Source organism: Mauremys reevesii, linkage group 1 (genome assembly GCF_016161935.1).
Source record: "Mauremys reevesii isolate NIE-2019 linkage group 1, ASM1616193v1, whole genome shotgun sequence".
Lineage (NCBI taxonomy): Eukaryota > Metazoa > Chordata > Testudines > Geoemydidae > Mauremys > Mauremys reevesii.
This window is the reverse complement of record NC_052623.1, coordinates 3,572,933-3,589,261: the sequence shown is the minus strand read 5'-3', so window position 1 is coordinate 3,589,261 and position 16,329 is coordinate 3,572,933.

The following is a 16,329-nucleotide window of genomic DNA, read 5'->3' as shown; positions in this document are numbered from 1 at the left end:
GTTTAAAGCTGGGAATCCCCAAGAAATCCCTTTAGCCTGGATTCAGCACTTCCCCCAGTTCAGTCTGTTCCTCAGGTGTTTCCACAGTCCTCTTCTGTGGGCAGTGAAGAATCATGGATGATGTCACTCTCTCCCCTTTATGGCTTTTGCATATGGCAGGAACCCTTTTTTTTAATGATTGGTTCCCACAACAGTTAGTGGAAAAACACTGACAATCCAAGATGGAGCCTAGAAACATGTGGTCTCATCACATGTGCTTGCGGAGACATAAGAACTATCACACACAGGCTGTTTGGATCATGCACAGGAAGGCTCCTCAGGTGGGAGAAAAGCTTCTGCTAAGGCCTAGGGTTATTTTCCTAATGGTTCCTTGACTTGAATGGGCCAGCGATCTAAACTGAAAGCATCTTGCCTAGTAGGCTTTACCCAGGTGTAACTGCATTTGAAATACAGATACATAGTCACCTCATCAACCCAACCCTGTGGCATTTAATTTCAGAAAAGGGATCTATGCGAAAATGAGGAGGTTAGTTAAAGAGACGTTAAAAGGTACAGTGACTAGAGTGAAATCCCTGCAAGCTGCATGGACACTTTTCAAAGACACCATAATAGAGGCCCATCTTAAATTACCCAAAATTAAAAAAAAAAAACCACAGTTAAAGAACTAAAAAAGATACCCCGTGGCTTAACAACAATGTAAAAGAAGCAGTGAGAGATAAAAAGGCATCTTTAAAAAAGCGGAAGTCAAATCCTAGTGAGTTAAAGAGAAAGGAGCATAAACACTGCCAAATTAAGTGTAATAATGTAATGAGAAAAGCCTAAAAGAAGTTTGAAGAACAGCTAGCCAAAAACTGCAAAGGTAAAAAAACATAAACATTGCTAAACAACCAATGGGGCCCATGGACGATCAATAGCACTTAAGATTATAAATTAATTGCGGAGAAACTAAACACATTCTTTGCTTCAGTCTTCATGGCTGAGGACATTAGGGAGATTTCCAAATCTGAGTTGTACTTTGTAGGTGACAAATCTGAGGAACTGTTACCGATTAAAGTGTCACTAGAGAAGGTTTTGTAATTAATTGATAAACGTCACAGTAACAAGCCACCGGGACCAGATGGCATTCTCCCAAGAGTTCTGAGAGAACTCAAATGTGAAGTTGCAGAACTAGTAACTATGGTTTGTAACCTGTTCTTTAAATCGGCTTCTGTACCCAGTGACTGGAAGAAAGCTAATGTAACGCCAATATTTAAAAAGGGCTCTAGATGTGATCCTGGCAATTACAGACCGGTAAATCTAACGTCAGTACCAGCAAATTAGTTGAAAGAATTTTAAAGAATAAAATTGTCAGACACATAGAAGAACAGACATTGTTGGGCAAAAGTCAACATGGTTTCTGAAAAGGGAAATTGTGACTTACTGAACTAATAGAGCTCTTTGATCGGGTCATCAAACATGTGGACAAGGGGGATCCAGTGGACATAGTGTACTTAGATTTCCAGAAAGCCTTTGACAAGGTCCCTCACCAAAGGCTCTTACGTAAATTAAGTTGTCATGGGATAAGAGGAAAGATCCTTTCGTGGATTGGGAACTGCTTAAAAGACACAGAACAAAGGGTAGGAATCAATGGTAATTTTTTCAGAATGGAGAGGGGTAATTAGTGGTGTTCCCCAAGGGTTGGTCCTGGGACCAAACCTATTAAACTTATTCATAAATGTTGTGGAGAAAGGGGTAAACAGTGAGGTTGCAAAGTCTGCAGGCAATACTAAACTAATTAAGATATTTAAGACCAAAGCAGACTGTGAAGAACTTCAAAAAGATCTCACAAAACTAAGTGATTGGGCAACAAAATGGCAAATGAAGTTTAATGTGGATAAATGTAAAGTAATGCACATTGGAAAAAAATAACCCCAACTATACATACAACATGAAGTGGGCTAAATTTAGCTAAAAATAAGCAGGAAAGAGATCTTGGAGTCATCGTGGATAGTTCTCTGAACACGTCCACGCAGTGTGCAGCGGCAGTCAAAAAAGCAAACAGGATGTTAGGAATCATTAAAAAAGGGATAGAGAATAAGACAGAGAATATCTTATTGCCCTTATATAAATCCATGGTACACCCACATCTTGAATACTGTGTACAGATGTGGTCTCCTCATCTCTAAAAAGATATACTGGCACTAGAAAAGTTTCAGAGAAGGGCAACTAAAATGATTAGGGGTTTGGAGAGGTCCCATATGAGGAAAGATTAAAGAGGCCAGGAGTCTTCAGTTTGGAAAAGAAGAGACTAAGGTGGGGGTGATATAACAGTGTTTAAAGGAGAACTAGATAAATTCCTGGCGATTAAGTCCATTAATGGCTGTTAGCCAGGATGGGTAAGGAATGGTGTCTCTGGCCTCTGTTTGTCAGAGGGTGGAGATGGATGGCAGGAAAGAGATCACTTGATCATTGCCTGTTCACTCTCTCTGGGGCACCTGACATTGGTCACTGTTGGTAGACAGGATATTGGAGTGGATGGACCTTTGGTCTGACCCAGTACGGCCATTCTTATGTGTTCTTATGTTATTCATAACTTGACATACAAAAATGATACATATATACAAATAGGATAATCATATTGAGCAAACCATAACCTTTCCAATTACACCTTGCATGACTGATCTTGCATAAAATACATTAAAATAATGTCACAATCATAGAATCATAGAATTCAAGATCAGAAAGGACCATTATGATCTCATAGTCTGACCTCTGCTGCAAGATGGCCCACATAAGCCGATCCACCCACACCTTGCTAGCCCCCCCCCCCCCATGCTTCGGGGGGAAAAAAACCTCCAGCCACAGCCCCAATTCCCCTGAAAATTCCTTCCCAACCCCAAGTATGGCGGGCAGCTGAACGACCCCGAGCATGCGGCAATCATATCATATGACTGTGGAGAATATGTGGAGCAGTTTCACACACTCCTCCCTACGTGAGGAGATGTTGCCTTCAGCTACAGCACAGAAGCTGGTCTCAACCACCCCCATCCCTGGAAGCATGCAGCTTCCAGCAATGGATGAAGTACTGAGCAATTCTCCTTGATTGTTCTGCAGCTATTCCCTGCAGCAGAACAATCAAGGAGAATTACTCCGAGTACTTCATCCATTGTTGGGACTTTCCCCTTAGCCTCTGGGGTCCCAGCAGATCACTCCTTCTTACTGCAGGCAGACATGTTAACAGCCTGAGCTCCATGGAAGAAATCACTGAATCATAAAATTATAGGACAGGGAGACATCTTGAGAGGTCATCAAGTCCAGTCCCCTGCACTCACGTAGAACATCCCTGACACCTATTTGACTTACCTGCTCTTAAAAGTCTCCAGTGATGGAGATTCCACAACCTCCTTAGGCAATTTATGCCAGAGTTTAACCACCCTGACAGTTAGGAAAATTTCCCTAATGTCCAACCTAAAGCTCCCCTACTGCAAGCCCACTGCTTCTTGTCCTAATCTCAGAGGTTAAGGAGAACAATTATCTCCCTCCTCCTTGTAACAACCTTTTAGGTACTTGAAAACTGTTATTATGTCCCCTCTGAGTCTTAACTTCTCCAGAATAAACAAACTCAGTTCTTTCAATCTTCCCTCCTAGGCCGTGTTTTCTGGACATTTACGCATCTTTGTTGCTATTCTCAGGACTTTCTTCAATTCATTCACAACTTTCCTGGACTATTACGCTCAGAACTGGACACTATACTCCAGTTGAAGCCAAATCAGCACAGAGTAGAGGGGAAGAATTACTGCTCGTATCTTGCTTACAGAATTCCTACTAATACATTGCAGAATGACGTTTGCATTTTTTGCAACAGTTACACTGCTGACTCATATTTACCTTGTGCTCCACTATGACCCTAGATCCCTTCCCGCAGTGCTCCTTCCTAGGCAGTCCTTTCCCATTATGTATGTGTGCATCTGATTGTTCCTTCCTATGGAGTACTTTGTATTTGCCTTATTGAATTTCATCCTATTTACCGCAGATCATTTTTCCAGTTTGTCCAGATCATTTTGAATTTTCATCCTATCCAACAAAGCATTGCCAAGCCCTCCCAGTTTGGTATCATCCGCAAACTTTATAAGTGTACTGTCTATGTCGTTATCTAAATTGTTGATGAAGACATTGAAAAGAACCAGACCCAGAACTGATCCCTTTGGAACCCCACTCGTTATGCCTTTCCAGCCTAGAATCATCTAGTCCAATCCCCTGCTTAAAGCAGGACCAACACCAACTAAATCATCCCAGCCAGATGTTTGTGAAGCCTGACCTGAAAAAGACTGATAAGGAAGGAGATTCCACCACCTCCCTAGGGAACCCATTCCAGTGCTTCACCACCCTCCCAGTGAAATAGTGTTTCCTAATATCCAACCAAGACCTCCCCCACTGCAACTTGAGACCATTGCTCCTTGTTCTGTCATCTGCCACCACTGAGAACAGTCTAGATCCATCCTCTTTGGAACCCCCTTTCAGGTAGTTGAAAGCAGCTATCAAATCCCCCCCTTCATTCTTCTCTTCTGGAGACTAAACAATCCCAGTTCCCTCAGCCTCTCCTCAGAAGTCATGTGATCCAGCCCCCTAATCATTTTTGTTGCCCTCCACTGGACTCTTTCCAATTTATCCACATCCTTCTTGTAGTGTGGGGCCCAAAACTGGACACAGTACTCCAGATGAGGCCTCACCAGTGCTGAGTAGAGGGGAATGATCATGTCCCTCGATCTCCTGGCAATGCCCCTACTTATACAGCCCAATATGCCAGTGGCCTTCCTAGCAACAAGGACACACTGTCGACTCATATCCAGCCTCTTGTTGACTGTAACCTCTCGGTCCTTCTATGCAGAACTGCTGCCTAGCCACTTGGTCGCTAGTCTGTAGCAGTAAATGGGCCAATGTGAGCTGCTTGGACAGTGCTGCAGGCGGGGGCAGGTGCTACAGAGCAGGATCATGCCTGCACTCAGACAGACGGCTGCTTCTGGGGGCCAGGCAGGGAGAGAGAGCCTGCCTGTGATCAGGATCAAATGGTAGAAGCTCCAGGATATACCAGTCAAAACATTTTCTGCAGGGTTACCTCTTAGCTAGTCGATCCTCAGGCCATAGCAGTGCATGGGATTCTTCCTTCCTAAGTGCAGACTCTGCCCTTGTCTTTGTTGAACTTCATCAGATTACTTTTCGTCCAGTCCCGATATTTGTCTAGGTCCCTCTGTATCCTATCCCTACCCTGCAGCATATCTACCACTCCTCCCACTTTAATGTCATCTGAGAACTTGCTGAGGGTGCAATCCATCCCATCATCCAGATAATGAATAAATATGTTGAACACACCTGGCCCCAGCATCAATCCTTGGGGCACTCCACTTGAAACCGGCTGCCAACCAGACATGGAGCCATTGATCACTACCCGTTGAGCCCGATGATCTAGCCAGCTTTCTATCCACCTTTTAGTCCAATCATCCAGCCCATACTTCTTTAACTTGATGGCAAGAATACTGTGGGAGACCGTATCAAAAGCTTTGCTAAAGCAAGGAATTACACATCCACTGCTTTCCCCTCATCCACAGACCAAGTTATCTCCTCATAGAAGGCAATTAGGTTAGTCAGGCATGACTTGCCCTTGGTGAATCCATGCTGATTGCTTCTGATCACTTTCCTCTCCTCTAAGTGCTTCAGAATTGATTCCTTGAGGACCTGCTCCATGACTTTTCCAGAGACTGAAGTGAGGTTGACTCGCCTCCTGGATCCTCCTTCTTCCCTTTTTTAAAGATGGGCACTACATTAGCCTTTTTCCAGTCATCTGGGACCTCCCTCAATCACCATGAATTTTCAAAGATAATGGCCAATGGCTCTGTAATCACATCAGCCAACTCCCTCAGCACCTTTGGATGCATTAGACCTGTACCCATGGACTTGTGAATGTCCAGCTTTTCAAAATAGTCTTTAACCTGTTCTTTCACCACTGAGGGCTCGTCACCTCCTCCCCAAACACTGATGCCCAGTGCAGCAGTCGGGGAGTTGACCTTGTCTGTCAAGACCAAGGCAAAAAAAGCATTAAGAACTTTAGCTTTTTCCACATCATCTGTCACTATGTTCCCGCCTCCATTCAGTAAGGGTCCCACATTTCCCCTGACCTTCTTCTTGTTGCTAACATACCTGTAGAAACCCTGCTTTTTACTCTTTTCATCCCTTGCTAGCTGCAACTCCAATTGTGTTTAGGCCTTCCTGATTATACCCCTGTCTGCTCTAGCAAAGTTTTTTTTTATATTCCTCCCTAGTCATCTATGCAAGTTTCCACTTCTCGTAAGCTTCCTTTTTTGTGTTTAAACTCACTGAAGAGTTCACTGTTAAGCCAAGCTGGTTGCCTGCCATATTTGCTATTCTTTCTGCACATTGAGAGGTTTGTGTTTTCTTTTCCCCTGCAACCTCAATAAGGATTCTTTACAATGCAGCCAGCTCTCCTGGACTCCTTTCCCCCTCATATTAGCCTTCTAGGGGATCCTGCCTATCACTTCCCTAAGGGAGTAAAAGTTGGCTTTGCTAAACTCCAGGGTCTATATTTTGTTACTCTCCTTTCTTCTCTGTGTCAGGATCCTAAACTCAACCATCCAGAATATCAGGGTTGGAAGGGACCTCAAGAGGCATCTAGTCCAACCCCCTGCTCAAAGCAGGACCAATCCCCAGACAGATTTTTACCCCACTTCCCTAAATGGCCCCCTCAAAGATTGAGCTCATCATGCTGGGCTTAGCATGCCAGTGCTCAAATCATTGAGCTATCCCTCCCCCTTTGCTTCTAGTACCTGGGACTCCCAGGTGTCACCCATCCAAGTACTAGCCACGCCCGGGACAGTTTCCTTCCAAAATCAGATGGGATCGGGAGCGTTCAGTCTGATATGGCCATAGGTCACTGCTGCCTAGGCTGCTGCCCACTTCTACTTCCCCTACCATTTTCCCCCTGTTTGTAAGTGGCAAGTGAAGTGGAGCATGGCCCCTAGTTGGTTCCTCCAGCATTTGTACTAGGAAGTTGTCCCCAACACTCTCCAAAAACATCCATGATTGTCTGTGAACTACTGTATTGCTCTCCCAACAGATATCAGGGTGATTGAATTGTCCCATGAGAACCAGAGCCTGTTATCTGGAGACTTCAGTAAGTTGTCTGAAGAAAGTCTGATCTACCTCATCCTTCTGATCTGGTGGTCCATAGCACACACCCACTGCAACATCACCCTTGTTGCTCTCGCCTCTAAATTTAACCCAAAGACTCTCAACAGGATTTTCTCCAGTTTCATACTGGAGCTCCAAGCAAGCATACCCCTCTCTTACATACAATGCAACTCCTCCACCTTTCCTCCCCCACCTGTCCTTCCTGAACAGTTTGTACCGATCCATGACAGTGCTCCAGTCATGTGAACTGCCCCACGAAATTTCTGTTATTCCAATCACATCATAGTTCCTTGATTGTGCCAGGACTTCCAATTCTTCCTGCTTCTTTCCCAGACTTGTTGCATTTGTGTGTATGCACCTAAGGTAACTAGCTGATTGTCCTACTTTCTCAGCATGAATCAGGTGGCTTCATGTCTTGTACTCTACTCCTTGTATTTCCTCCCGGTATCCCATTTCCTCACTTACTTCTGGGCTTAGGTCACCATCCCCTGGCAAACCTAGTTTAAAGCCCTTCTCACTAGGTTAGCAAGCCTGCCTGCAAAGATGCTTTTCCCTCTCTTTGTTAGGTGGATCCCAACTCTCCCTAGAAATAGTTATTCCTGGAACAACATCCCATGGTCAAGGAATCCAAAGTCTTCTCTCCTACGACACCTGGGTAACCACAGTTCGGCAATCCCTACGTGGGCCTTTTCCCCGCACAGGGAGGATGGACGAGAACACAACTCGTGCCTCAAACTCCTTTTTCCTTCTTCCCAGAGCCGTGTAGTCTTCAGTGACCCACTAAAGGACATTCTTGGCAGTATCATTGGTGCCCACGTGGAGAAGTAGGAAGGGGTAGCAGTCCAAGGTCTTGATCATTCTCAGCAGATACTCCACCACATCCTGGATTCTAGCTCCAGGCAAGCAGCACACTTCGCGAATCTCCCTGTCTATTCGGTAGTTGGATGACTCCGTCCCCCTTAGGATGGAGTCCATGACCACCACCACCCGTCTCCTCTCTTTGGGAGTGCTGGTCATGGAACTCCCATCCCTAGGACAATGTAGCCCATGCCTTTCGGCCAATGGGGTCTCCCTCTGATCCCTTCCCTCACAGGGCTCTTCCAAATCCTTCTTCACAGTAGTACCTGTGCAGAGAGCCTGGAAACGGTTTTGCATTTCTATCTGCATTGTGGGTACATAGGTTCTCCTCTTTCTTCTTCTGGAGATCACATGCTCCCAATATTCTTGCCCGTTCAGCGCTGTACTCTCTGATTCTTCGGTATGTTTTTCTTCCAGAATGAAATTGAAATGAAATGAAATAGAATTGACTTCTATTCAGAAAATCCTCATGATCTCTGATTCAACGCAGGTTTCACTAGTCCTTTAACCTTCTCTTCCAATATGGAGACCAGCTTGCACTTCATACAGACGAAGCAAGTATCCACACTTCTATTTACTGCTGCTGTCTATTAAGGTTTCCCCCACCACAATGTGTGGGAATTATTGATTTATGGTGCATCATAAAGTAGAAAATTACTTTTAGTATGGTAAGTTCATAGTTTATTTCACAGAATAATAAAAATATCATTTTTATTTGTGTGAAGAGCGACCATTCTGCTTCACTCATGAGAACAGCCCCCCACAGTGCATGTAGTGTGTAATACTGTCTCTCCAGCCAGGCATTTGTACTACAAACATCGCCCTAGACCCTGGGCACATAAAGGAAGTGAGGGAAACATACGGTACATCCAGGAGACACCATTCTACCTCAGAGTTGGACACCTTCTCCCCTACTCCATGTCAGATTCCAACACAACCGACTTCACCAACCCCTCCACCTTCATCCTGCTGGCCATTCCTGGAGGCAGCCCATGTCTAGGTCTCCATCCCCTTCTGTGCCATGTACGCCATAACCATCTTGGAGAACTTCACCATCCTGTTCACCGTGAAGACAGAGCCAAGCCTCCATGGGCCCATGTACTATTTCCTCTGCATGCTGGCCTTCACTGACCTGGTCCTGTCTGTATGGGGAGACTTTGTCAAACCAGTAAAGTGCCTGAAACCACTATGGCTTATTGTTAAAGGCAGCCAATCAGCAAGCGGTTAAATTTAGTCTCAGCTTGACCAAGGCAGGAGAGGAGGGGGGTTTGGGTGCCACCGAAAGGGCAGCTTGACCTTGCGTCCTCCCTGATAAGAATTGAGTTAAAATTGCTGATACATGCGTTTTCGAAGAGTAGGATATGCACCAGGAATGTCTACTGAGGTCTCAAGGCTGCAAGTTCTGGAAAAACCCACACCTGGTTAATCAATAATCAGAAGGAACCTCTAGCTTGACACTGCTTACTTAACAAGGTTTCTATAATTACTAATGTGTAAATAAGGGGGAAAAGCTTGAGACAAGTGGAATTCGTTTTGGGATTGGCATCTCCCTCTGGATGCATCTTCTGTTCCCCAGCGGCAGACGGGCTGTCACTGTATCACTCGAAAGCCACACTCAGCTTTGGTAATTATCGAGGGTTGGGGGAATTTTACTAACTTGTTGCGGACATGTGTAAGTGCTTGAGACTACGTAAAGTTTAGCTATAAGTGAAAGCACTCTTGTATTCTCCTGTTTGTGCCAGCCATCGATCGGTCGGACGGCCGTGTCTCCCCTGATTTATTTCCTGACACCTCCTCACACAGTGTAAAGTTACCAAGAGCTTTGGATTGAAAGAACCCCGGGTAACACTGTCCATGTTCACCCTGCCCATAATGCTGAGCATCTTCTGGTTCAATTCCAAGGAGATCAATTTCAGTGCCTGCCTCACCCAGATGTACTTCATTCACTGGTTCTTAATAACAGAGTCTGGGATCTTCATGGCCATGGCTTTTGACTGCTATGTGGCCATCTGTGATCCCCCGAGACAGTCAATCATCCTGACAAACTCCATGGTGGCCAAGATTGGCGTAGCCATAGTGCTGCGTGGCAGCATTCTCGTGCTCCCCTATATTCTAGTGGCAAGGCAGTGACCATATTGCAGAACAAACATCATACCCCATTTATACTGCCAACACATGGACATGGTGAAACTGGCCTGTGGCGAAATCCATGTCAGTAATTACTACAGCCTCTCTGTGATATTCTGCGCATTAGGTCTTGATCCATTTTTTATTGCTGTGTCCTATATCCAGATCCTCAGGGACATCTTCAGCCTCCCCACAAAGGATGCCCGGCTCAAGACTTTTGGGACCTGCATCTCCCACCTCTGTGCCATCTTAGCCTTCTACATCCCATGTCTCTTCTCTGCCCTCCCGTACCGGTATGGAAAGAATATGGCCCCGCGTTTCCAGATTATCATTGCCAGCATTTACCTTCTGATTTCCCCCAGGTTAAACCCCATTATCTACGGGGTGAGAACCAAATTGATCCGGGACAGGCTGCTCTGGCTCTTCACTCTTAAAAGAACCTAAAGTTTTCTCCTGGTGCTCTGGCTCTTAGACTGAGCTCTGTGCAGAGCTGTTTGGTGACGTGGTTCTGGGCCCTCTTCCCTGAATCACTGATTGGACAGTCCTCTTCCCTCACAGCCCAGCCTCCTTCTCCCCCTATTCCCTCCCTATTCCCTCAAGACCCTGCCCCTGTTACTCAGCTACAAATTCTGAAGGGAAGAGACCATCCTGTGGATTACCTGCTTTGATTTCATTTCCCTTTTTTCCTCCTGGGAGCCTGTAGCAGGCAGAGTCCCTGAAATGGGGATGTGCTGGGAGCTCTTTGCCCTGTCCCAGGCCTCGGGGGCAGGGCAAGGGATCAGATTTGACAGTACAAAGAGAACAGCTGAGAGAGGCTGTAGGATAATCCCCTGTGCTAACTGGAATAACTGAGAGGGTGGGTGGTGCGGCAGAGCCTGGGGTGGGTTCTGTAGCTCACAGGGAGGGAGATAAATGACACATCTGCCATTAGCCGGCTATTCACACACGTACATGGCACCTTATCTGGAGCTACAGGGCACCCATTGCCCAGGGCCGGAAGCTGAACAGTGAAGATGAGTCTAACGTATGCTCTGTGTGACGCTTTTAGTCACTACAGAGCTCTAGACGCTCTGTAGCTAGGCAGCCAGGCAGCGCTATCCCCACGTCACGGACTGACTGAGCCACACAGAGGTTAAGTGATTTACCCAAGGCCACACAATAAGCTGATGGCAGAGTTGAGAATAACAAACTAGGAGTCCTCAGCCCCCCAGCACCACTGCTCTGGCCATGACCTGGCATTGCTCCTCTCATACCAATACCTCAACAGTAACCATAAGTTCAGAAACAAGGATGATACATACATATAAACAGGACAATCATACTTAGCAAATCAGAGCTTTCCCATTGACACGTGAGAGGACATGTAATGTACAACATTTGTTGCAATTGTATAATCATGATAGCAAAAATAATAACAATGGTCATATTCAATCATAGAACATCACACCATGTTCTCGTCCCATGATGGTGTTACACCTGTCAGCCACCTAAGGAAGGGACATTGCCCGGGTTCTAGCAGGGCAAGCAGCTGTGACACCAGAGGCACTGGAGGACGGGAAGAACAGGTAAAAGCTTCTTTTGCTGCAGGGAACCTGTACCTTGTACAAAGATAGGAGGAGAGAGGGCTTTAAAGTGAGAGGTGGATGTCTGGGGACTTGGCTGTTTCCTCCAAGCGTCCCAGCCAGCCCCCCTGGTTTTGAACAAACTTAACTTGTGTTTGACTAAAGCATCTTCCAGAAAGCGATCCAGGGCTACATCCACAAAGGCACTCAGGGAAATTTATGCACCACTGCATTTCTCAAACCCGGCTCATCTGCTGTCTGACCCTGCAGGAAATTAAGGTTCTGCCAATAGCCTGCACAAAGCAACCTGAGCGCTGACGCTGCTCCACAGCTAATGAGCTGTTCAGAGTCTTAGCTCAGGCCTCAATTCTGGTGGGATTCCACGAGGTGTCTGTCACGGAGTGTGGGGGAGTCCGGCCCTGCACCCCTCTTCCTGGGACTCACAGTGACTCTCAACCATCCAGTAAAACAGAAGGTTTATTGGACAACAGGAATGCAGGATACAGCAGAGCTTGGAAATATGGCCAGGACCCCTCAAACTGGTCCTTCTGGGGGTGCAGGGAGCTTAGATCCCAGCTTGGGATTCCCTGCACTGCACCCCCCAACCCCAAACCGAAACTGACCCACCCTCTCTAGCCAGCTCCCTGCCTTTGTCCAGCTTCCCGGGCAAAGGTGTTGACCTCCTGTGGTGAGTCAGTGTGGCTCCCCTCCTGCCCAGCAGAGGGAGCACCCTTGCAGACACCCAAGTGGGCGGAGCCACCACCAATCCCCGCCCCCCAGAAGTCAAGGGGCGGAACAGGAAGTAGAAAAGCCGGCCACCAGAGCTCAGTCAGAGCCGAGCCGCCGCCTGGAGTAGACGTGCTGGCGGGAGCTCCTGACTGGGAACCCTCCAGGACCTGAGGCAGCTGTCCTGACTGGACGGAGCTTCCCCGCGCCCGCTACAAAGAGGAGCCACCGGAGCTTCCCCGTGACCGGTACTGGGAGAAGCCGCTGGGACTCCCCTGCGCCCGCTACGAAGAGGAGCCGCTGGGGCTTCCCTGTCCCTGCTGTTACCCAGAGGAGCCGTCGGAGCACGCCTGGCCGGACTTCCCCAAGGAGCTGCCGGACTTGCCAGCAAGCCCTGGCCAAGAGGAGCCGATGCTGATTGACTGGCCTGGAGCTGGTGCCATGGACGAGGTAGGCCCTGAGGGGGAAACAGGAAGTAGCCTGTGGGTAGCCGACCCCTGTCAGGCTGCGGACGCAGAGGTGCCGATGTCAGTGTGTTGAGGTCAGGACCTCACTGACCAGCGGCAGTGATAGCCACTTCCAGGGCCACGGGCTGGGACACAGTGGAGTGGGTGGGCCTGTGTCGCCCCTGCCACCCCACTCACGGGTGGCAGTTTTCCCCCTCACCCAACACTCAGGTGTTAGGACCTGGGCCTATAGAACTACTGTTTGCTGCTCAGCCCCTGCAACAAAGGGCCTGAGCTCCCTAAATACTGTTTACTGTTGTTCAGCCGGTTCAACAGGAGACAGGGAGTGAGTCGGTGTGGCTCCCCTCCTGCCCTCAGGAGGGTCGAGCCCCGACGCGATCGATTACACCTCCCCTCCCACCTGCCTAGCTCAGGTTACAGGCTCAGGTCCTGTCCCTCATCTAAAGTCCTGCCCGACTCTCCTCCCCCCACAGACAGTCCCTGCTCCATCACATCTCTCCCCCCCAGACACTTGGCCACTTTGCTCTGCTCCCGGATAGCAACTTGCTGCTCAGGTACACGATGGGGGTCTCTCCTTCATCCTCCTGCATCTCAACACCGCCCCAGTCCCCGTGTCTGGCGCGCGGTGGGTGAACACCAAGGTCTTGTCGTCTGGAGGATTTGCTTGCCAGCCTCTGGCCAGAGCCTCCTCCTTCAGCGCCTGTAGAGCCTGCTGGCACTGCTGCTCGATCCCACCCCTTCTTCCTCTTCTTCTTCTTCAGTGTGGCCCAGGTAAGATACTTCAGCCATCCCCACCTTGCACTTTTAGCCTTTATGGTTATAGCAGCCTCTCTCGGTCCGGTCCACTCGTCTAACCTGGGACACATGGTTCTCCAGGTCTGGGCTGAAGAACAAGATGATGTCGCAAATCTCTCCATCCCCCCAGTAGCTGATCCACCAGGTGCTGGAAGGTGGCTGGCGCGCTTGAGGCTGAAGGCAGGGTCAGAGAGTCGTAGAGCCCCCAGAGGGGTGATGAGGTGATTCAGCCCCTGCATCCCCAGCTTGTCTAGGAGCTCGTCAAACCTGGGCATGGGGTAGGCATCAGATACAGTGATGGCATGAGCTTTCTAGGGGAGCATTTTATAGGGGAGTGTGACCCGGTATCCACCCGGTTGACAGTCAAATTAGTGCACCCAGGCTGGTTGGAAAACAGCTGTTGGTACAGATGCAGCACCCCTCTGATCTCAGCCTGCTGGGCCAGGGTCAGCTGATCAAAGACGGGAATTGTCTCCACGGGGGAACCAGCTTTTGTCCCAGGGAATAGATCCACTAACGGGTCATCTCCCTGCTCCTCCCAGTGTCCACACACGGCCAACACCACATTCCCCCTGTCATAGTATGGCTTTATCATATTCACATGGTAGACACGGCGGTGGTACGCCCGGCTCAACAGCTCCACCACATAGTTTACCTCATTTAGTTGCTTGATAACCTTGAAGGGCCCTTCCCAGGCAGCCTGGGGTTTGTTTTTCCTCACGGGGATGAGAACCATCACTTGATCCCTGGTGGCTAAGGCATGGGCCCATGCCCGTGCGGTCGTACCAGACATTCTGCTTCCTCTGGACTCGGGCCAGATTCTCCCTGGCCAGGCCCATGAGCTCAGCAAGTTTTTCCCGGAAGGTCAGGACATACTCCACCACTGACTCTCCATCGGGAGCGGCCTTCCCCTCCCATTCGTCTCTCATCAGGTCCAGGGGCCCCCTTACTCGCCTTCCATATAACAGTTCGAAAGGCGAAAACCCAGTAGATTCCTGGGGTACCTCCCTGTACGCGAACAGCAGGTGAGGTAAGTACTTGTCCCAGCCCTGTGGGTTCTGGTTCATAAATGTTTTTAGCATCATCTTTAGCATCCCGTTGAACTTCTCCAGCAGCCTGTTGGACTGGGGGTGATACGCTGAGGCCCAGTTGTGCCGGACCCCACATTTCTCCCATAGGGACTGGAGCAGGGTCGATATGAAGTTGGACCCCTGGTCCGTTAAGACTTCCTTGGGGAACCCCACTCAGCTGAAAATGGTCAGCAGCGCATCTGCCACGGTGTCTGCTTCAATACAGGACAAGGCCACCGCCTCGGGGTAGCGAGTGGCGAAATCTACCACCACCAGAATGTATTTCTTCCCTGACCGGGTCACCTTGCTGAGGGGTCCCATTATGTCCATAGCCACTTTCTAGAAAGGTTCTTCTATGATGGGCAAAGGCCTCAAAGCTGCTTTCCCTTTGTCCTGGGCCTTCCCCACCCTCTGGCAGGGGTCACGGGTTTGGCAATACTGTTGGTCATGGGTAAGGACCCCAGGCCAGTAAAAGCTCTCTAGAAGCTTCTGCCTGGTGCTCCGGATTCCCTGGTGCCCTGCGAGGGAGATGTCATGGGCCAGGTACAGGAGCTTGTGGCGAAACTTCTGGGGAACCACCAGCTGCCTCCTGATCCCCCATGACTCTACTTCCCCTGGGGGAGCCCATTCTCAGTACAGGAACCCCTTCTCCCACAGGAACCTCTCCTTGCATCCTCTCCTCATGGTCTGTACCGCACTGAGGTCAGCCAGGTCCCTTGGCCTCCTCGAGGAGGGATCTTTCTGCAACTCGGCCTGGAACTCAGCAGCTGGGACAGGGATGGGGACCTTCTCTCTCGCTCTGGCTGGGTCTGAGGCCACAGCCTCTGTGAGCCGTGTCCCTGGGCATTCCCTCCCCACCAGGTTAGGGTTCTGCACCTCGGGCAGAGTACCTTCCCCATTGTCAGGGCACAGAGCCCTGCGCCGACTCTGATTATGAGTCACGACTAGGGCACCCCGGGCGTTGCTTGGCCAGACCTCCAGGTCCCCCCCTCTCGGCCAGACTCCTCCACCCCTGGGACCGCTCGCTGCAATCCCCCGGGGCACCCTGTTACTGCAAAGTCCTTCTCACTGGGCACACACTCCCAGGGGTTAATCATCCCTACAATCGTCCCTTCGTTTTACTGCTCCCCAGTCACTTATTGCAGGAAGCGCCGTCCAGGGAGTGCAGTAGATCCCACGGCTAACACCAGTTGTCACGGAGTGTGGGGGAGTCAAGCCCTGCTCCCCTCTTCCTGGGACTCAGAGTGACTCTCAGCCAGCCAGTAAAACAGAAGGTTTATTGGACAACAGGAGCACAGGCTACAGCAGAGCTTGGAAATACGGCCAGGACCCCTCAATCTGATCCTTCTGGGGGTGCAGGGAGCTTAGTTCCCAGCTTGGGATTCCCTGCACTGCACCCCCCACCCCAAACCGAAGATGACCCAACCCTCTCCACTCGGCTCTCTGCCTTTGTCCAGCTTCCCTGGCAAAGGTGTTGACCTCCCCTACCTCCTGCCTAGCTCAGGTTACAGGCTCAGGTATTGTCCCTCACCTAAAGTCCTC